The sequence below is a fragment of the Penaeus monodon genome, chromosome 13, assembly GCF_015228065.2.
Source record: "Penaeus monodon isolate SGIC_2016 chromosome 13, NSTDA_Pmon_1, whole genome shotgun sequence".
Lineage (NCBI taxonomy): Eukaryota > Metazoa > Arthropoda > Malacostraca > Decapoda > Penaeidae > Penaeus > Penaeus monodon.
Window position 1 is genome coordinate 37,323,120 of NC_051398.1, and position 7,500 is coordinate 37,330,619.

The following is a 7,500-nucleotide window of genomic DNA, read 5'->3' on the forward strand; positions in this document are numbered from 1 at the left end:
ATCGCCAGCCTAGCCTCTGTTAGGGTAGGAGGTTCCTCGCTGATGAGTGGGTCCGGCACAGGCACTGCGACATCACTTGCATCCAAGCTATCTGTTGAAGGGTCCGCCTGGTACAACTGTTCAAAATACTCAGCTCAACGTTCACGAACCCCAACATGATCTGAGATGATCCGTCCATCCGCTGATCGGACTGCAGTCATCTGTGAGGAAGGCTTAGGGTTCAGTTTTCCCAGGGCTTGGTAGGCAGGGCGAAGGTCATTTACCAAGAAATGGCCTTCGACCTCCTAAGCAAGATTCCTGATAGACTGTTCCTTGTCCCTTCTCAGCAGTGTCCGAGCCCTACGCACCATGGAACGACGCAAGACTTGATTCCCATTCAGCCGAGCCTTGCGACACGCTTCAGTGGCCTCTAATGTCTCCAGGGAGATGGTATTCTGCCTTGTCCTTGGGCGTACGCCAATGGACTCCTGAGCTGCTTCGAGTGTTACGCGCTTGAAGGACTCCCACAGAGCAACTGGGTCCGTCAGGTTGCTGGTTTCTGTGAATCGATCAGAGACTGCCGTGGCGAACCCATGGGCACACTCCTCCCTTAGTCTGTCCAAGTGAAACACCTTAGGGTGGCCACTGGAGGGACGGGGAGTTTTGAAGTGGACTTGCAGGGTAGCCACAAGCAGCCTATGGTCGGTGCCACAGAACTCGGCACTCCGGTAAACCCTGCACTTTTGGAGGATCCTCCAACGCGTGCTGACAAGAATGTGATCGATCTCCTTGGCCACATTACCCGTATCGCTGTACCAAGTCCAGCGATGCGGGTTGGAGCGCTGGTACCAGGAGCCAGAGATCCTCATTTTCTGGGACCTAGCAAAGTCCCGGAGAAGGAGGCTATTCTCGCTGCTGGGATCAGCTCCCGAGCCATGGGGGATGACAGACATCTCGTAGCCAGCTCGGTCACAGCCGGATACCGCATTGAAGTCGCCCAGAACAATGCGAATGTCTCGCCAGGGGCAATCGTCTGCCACAGATGCGAGTTCGGTGTAGAACGCCTCTTTCACATCGGTTTTATATACATCGGTAGGAGCGTATACAGCAATAAGAGACAAGAAGCCAAAAGCATGCTTCAGTCTCAATGCCATGATACGCTCATCAACCGGTGTCACCTCAGCTACCGCGGGCTGAAGTCGACTGGAGGTGGTTATGGCTACACCCTGGAGGTGGTGACCATCGCTGCGGCCCGACCAGTAGTAGGTGTAACCACCCACACTGATCGTGCCGCTACCAGGTCTTCTCACCTCTGAGAGGGCAGCCACCTCAACTCCCAGTCGCTTCAATTCCCGCGATAGCAGAGGTAACCGCTCATCCTGCCGCAAGGACCGGATGTTCCAAGCACCTACCCGGAAAGCACGCCTGAGATTAAGCCTCGGGTGGTCACTCCGGGTGCACGCCACCTCTGCAGCCACCGCCAACACAGCCCCAAATAAAGGGGGTCGGCAGGCTGTGGGACCGCCTATCCACCTGTGGGGTTCCCGAGGGCTTTCCCCCACAAGCTTCATGGTGGGTTGGCGCCTGCCAGGGCGCAGGCAGGACAAGTAACTCTCTGTGAGCGACACGAGAGATGGACTTAAGGCGGATAATGAAAGTGGCCTTGGCTTTTGGCTTTATTCGCTACAAGCTGAGCTCCTTCTGCCGAGGTATGGCGAATGTCCCCCTTTTATTCAGCGGCTACATCCTGGGCGGCGCTTGCTTCCGCGGCTGGAGTGTCAGGTTTATCAGACCGTGACAGGGGGGTAAGTCGCTGGGCTTGCTCGAGGGGGACAGGTAGGTCAGCTGGGAGGTCCTTGAGTGAGCCAGGCTCAGGAGTGGAAGGTGCGAAGTGGCTGCTTCCTGTGATAAGGTGTACTCAGGAGGCAGCGACAGGAAGGCGCAGCCTTTGTTCAGCCAGGGACAGATGTGTGGAGCACCACCTTCCGGATGTTGTTTATATGGCTTGCAGCGAGAGATGGACTTAAGGCGGATAATGAAAGTGGCCTTGGCTTTTGGCTTTATTCGCTACAAGCTGAGTGGATGCAAGCTGAGCTCCTTCTGCCGAGGTATGGCGAATGTCCCCCTTTTATTCAGCGGCTACATCCTGGGCGGCGCTTGCTTCCGCAGCTGGAGTGTCAGGTTTATCAGACCGTGACAGGGGGGTAAGTCGCTGGGCTTGCTCGAGGGGGACAGGTAGGTCAGCTGGGAGGTCCTTGAGTGAGCCAGGCTCAGGAGTGGAAGGTGCGAAGTGGCTGCTTCCTGTGATAAGGTGTACTCAGGAGGCAGCGACAGGAAGGCGCAGCCTTTGTTCAGCCAGGGACAGATGTGTGGAGCACCACCTTCCGGATGTTGTTTATACTCTCGTTCCAATCCTGCACCCCGACATTTGCCCTCCCAGCGGGACCCACAGCCCGCCTTACTTGCTGGGTGGGAGGGACAACACCCCTCCCCCCAGCATTTCCATTTATACAGGACGTTGCCAGAGGGTCATTCTGGGGGGAGGAGGACTGGCAAGGCCCACCTCCCCCGAGCCGCCCCATTACCCCTGGGTGGCTAGGGGGCAGGAGTTGGTACGAAGCCAGAGCGTGTCCACACGCCGGTGGGTCATAACTCCATACCTCTGGGGCCTCCTGCTGCTCCGAGATCCCCCACAGATTTAGCCTGGGACCGCAAGGTACCCAGTTACCCATGGGTGGCCACGAGGAGGCACTGCAGAAGTCTTGATGATGGAGAGGCTGTGACCTGGCAGGGGAGACTTATGCAGAAGCTGCTCCCTTTTTCGCACTGGGCTAGCCAGGGGTGGAAGCTGCAAGCGAGAAGGCATGCAAGCACTTAACACTATCTAGGCTACCACACCATCGCTTCACATCACCATGCGCGTGAGGCATAATTATATTATATATATTATATATATATATATATATATAATATATATATATATATATATATATATATTATATATATATATATACACACATATACATGCATCTATATATATATATATATATATATATATATATATATATATATATATATATATATATATATGTGCCCGGATAAATAGAGAGAATGATTACCTAAAAGGTAACACCGGCACTCTCCGTGGAAAGGAACTGGGGACCCTACCACGTACTCACTCCAAGAGCATCACAGCATGAAAACTACAATCAACTATAATGCTGTGACCACGGCGGCTCAAACATGAACCTACCGTAAAAAAAAAATGTGTATGTATATGTATACATATATTATATATAAATATATAAAAAGTATATATGATGTATATATATAGACTTATAGACACACACACACATATATATATGTATACATATATATAAATATATATGTATATATACACATACATACATATAATTGCCTTTAAGGAACCCAATTTAAGGTACATCCTGTCGAATATGCGTGGGGGAAATTTTGTGGTCTTTTCCAGATTACAAAGCACAGACTTCATGGCGGCGGTTCATGCAGTTCAACTTTCAACAATTAACAATAAACTCGCTTTACTAAGATTAACATATATATTCGCCACGCGTACAAGTACTGGCAATTTACACGCACACACGCGCGCGCAGACACACACACACACACATACACACGCACACACACACACACGTTTTTTTTCCCCACAGCTCACAAGTGTTCAGCCACCAAGGAGTTTTCTCGCTATTTTTTTTAAATTAATACCGTTGTTGTTGTTGTTGTTATTGTTGTTATTATTATTGTTTTTATTATTATTGTTATTATTTTTTTCCCGCTGTTTGAGGTTTCGGGATTTTTTTGTTATTAGTACCGTTGTCGTTGTTATCATTATTGTTATTATTACTGACATTATGATTATTATAATTTCAAATACCAATAGCAATAGCAAATAAAAATCATGGTATGAATGTATTTACTCAAGGTATGAAGTGCATTTTCCTTTACATCACCTAGGATTTCCAACCATTTTCTTTGTAGTCTTAAGGTATACTATTATGCCAGAGTATATTAATTTTAATTCTTAAATTGCTGAGCAACTGAATAGGGAATACAGCCTCTTTGTGAGTAAGGTATTATTATTCATATATTATTTTTACATCAAATGATCAATCATAATCATCTCATCGACAATCTTGATATGATAGTGCTCATGAGTGAGCATTAATCATCTCTGCTGAGAAAACAATGGCTCTCAACCCATGTATCATACCCCTACCCACTTTTCGCATAGGTGACCGGGAGCTTGGCGTGTGTCATAAGTATAAATATCTCGGGGTGAACGTAAATGATGCAGACCTGACCCTTTCTCTGAAGAAGAGACTCAGGGAGAGATTGAAACCGTTGAAAGTTCTTATCGGAAGAGAGAACATGACATCAATGTTAAGCTCGCTAGATTGTTTTACTTGATTTTTATAAAGGTCAGTTGTAGACTACCATGCATTGCACTTGTTGCAGTGTAAGGAATCAGAAATAAATAGCTTGGAAGTAGTGCAAAATGAAGCTATGAGGATTAGCCTCGGTGCCCCGAGCAGCAAGAATAGTGAACATTAGATCAGAACTAAATCCATTTCTGATAGATTAATATTTATTTCCACCATATTTGGGGTAAAAGCTCTGAGGGAACCCTTGTATCTTTCGGATTTCCAAAAACAACTGCAACATAAAATCACGCAAGTAGACGTGACTATATCACACACAACGAGCGCCCTATGACACACAAACAACAACAACTGCGTGTTAAAACAAAATGCGTTAGCAACGATAAAGGAACACAGAATCTATGGGCGATGATGTATACGAATGTTACGCTGACGGATCCGTACACTGGATACAAAGCTGGTTGTGCTTGCGCTGTATACAAAAATGGCTTATTACAACATAAAGTTAATATGAAAGTGCAAAATTGGGCCAGCACTACACAGAGTTGGTAGGTATATTCCACACAACGGAATTCTTAATGTCTCGGGACTCTGGAGTAGTTTTCTGTGACTCTCAAAGTGTTCTTCGACACTAATTTCTTTCACAGCAGGTGGCGATGAGGAAATTGTTAGTTGCATTAAGCATTAACTTATGCAATTGAGCGCAATTTCAACATTCAATTTGTATGGATACCATCTCATGTTGGCATATACAAGCACGACACGTAGACAAATTGGCGAAGGAAGCCTGCAGCAAAGATACCGCGAATATAGATCTTGGGGTGCCTCTTGCTAGGGTTGCACATATATTGAAAAGTTCTCATAAGTAAGAACTAGTAGATCTAACGAACACTCAAATGTCTGAAAGCTGAACCATACGACACAACGATCAGAACAGAGATACCAAGCCTTCCTATGGGTGACACCGAAGTCAAATCAGACAATATGAGTGGTTATTGCCAGAATACGTTTAGGTTACAGAATGACTGCAACTGCACGGTGCAAGAAGTGTAGATGAACCTAGATTAACTGTGTAACGAAGAAACAAGCAAATGCTTGAGCACTATTTCTCGGAATGCCAGTGACACAGCGTTCAGACCACCTAACTGAGGTATAAAGAACTATATGAAGTTTCATTCATCTAATACATTGGAAATATACTCGTACTATATCCTAAATTTACTATGAAATAAACGCCTAAAAAAAATAACAGGTTAAGAAAACACAGTAGCAAAAGCAAATCAAAGTAACATTTTTTGTATGATGTATGATTTATACTTCATTTTACCATGTACAAATTTCAGTATTTACAGACTGCGTACTAAGTCAAAATATATGTAAAACTGTAATCATGATATCCACGCCAGATATCCAGGGGTTAAAACTTACTTAACGTTACTATCTACGGGCCAAAGACGCCACCAAAATCCCCTTGCGTGCCCCTACCAGGCGCCTCCTGGACCCCCGTGATTGACCGCTTGCGCGTCTAGCCAGGACTATGTCCCTTTACCCCGGTGGCGTTCCATTTCAAAAGCTTATTGATATAATAAATTATCGTAATAATCGACTCGTTGAAAAAAAAAACCTTTATACAGCGAGGAATGTCGATATTTTTTGTTTTATCAGTTGTCCGATTTTTGAATCGCTCTTTTCGACATTTGAAACAATGAGCTCCGATATCAGTTATATTACCGGGGGCGACGCAAAAAGACAGAGGAAATGGACACTTCCATTTTATAGAGTACTCAGTGTTTTAAAAATTTTTCCAACAGGACCTTTCCAATCCCCAGCTCAAACTAACAAATGACCGCCCTTGAACTAAAAGGGGGTCCACAAAATGAGGTTGGTCAAATGTCACTTAACCGATTAGCGTATTTCCCTACTTACTATAAATGTCGCAATGTGTATTATATGAAAAATCGCGGTAACAGTTTATGCGTTTAATGTGGTTTTTAGTTAATTTTCGTGCTGAAATTTTGATCACTTAATAAATATTCGCTTCGAGCTTATATATTTTAATGCGTTATCTGGTTTTCACATTTTCACCATAAATCTATGCTTCCGTTCCACTATTTAATTGAAATAAAAGGCTGTTGATCACCTGTACTTTAAAAACTGGATACTGATAAACATAATGTATATTTACAACAGACACAAGATTACCGGTTTCAATATGCGCTAACGTACAAACCTTTTATGCCACATCTTTGTCATGACGTTAAAATTACTTACAGTAGTAGCTTCATCTTACACCGTGAAAGAGAAAATTATCCGGGCTAAAAAAATATATATGAAAAAAATAAAGAAAAAACTATTTTCTTAGCAACGGACAGAGAGAGAGAGACTGAATGGTTTGTGAGACAAGCGCATAGCTACCAGAAATGTACGATTCCGACTGGTCAGTAAAAATTACGTCACTGAAGTTTTCATTAGTCAAGTTTTGTTTTCCTTTGTCATACAATACAAACCTTCAATTTCCTAGTAATTGTCAATTACACAGAGTGTATTACGATATTACACCTAAGAAGCACTGAATTTCGTCATTTCGAATACGACTTATATTGTGGTATGCGCGGTACGTTTTGATATTATGTTTATATATATAATATATAATTATTCACAATATTTTTAAGTTGCAATATATACCTTTTAAATATGTATGGTTAAAGATGATTAAGGGTTATAACTACACGATTTTATGTCGCTCTTTGGAGAGCTATCCTCATCGCGAGGAATTGGGCAGGCAGCTTTCCCACGTTAATACCGCACAGTTAGACATGTTAGGTATTGAATCCGATTTATTTCTTCATATTTTACATCATAAACATGAACAAAACTATACATTACTTCATACATCGCGCCATTCTACATTTTGTGGGCAGCTATGTGGCTGGTGTAGGATTACTAAAATTTCCGATCGGCTTATTATATGTTGCACAGAACCATGATCTAGGGCGCGATATGCTGTTCAAACGTGAGAATGAGAACTACTTTCTGTTATACTGTAAAAAGACCCATACCCAAATAACGCAACTTAACAGCGCTATCAGAAAACTTACTAAAGCCG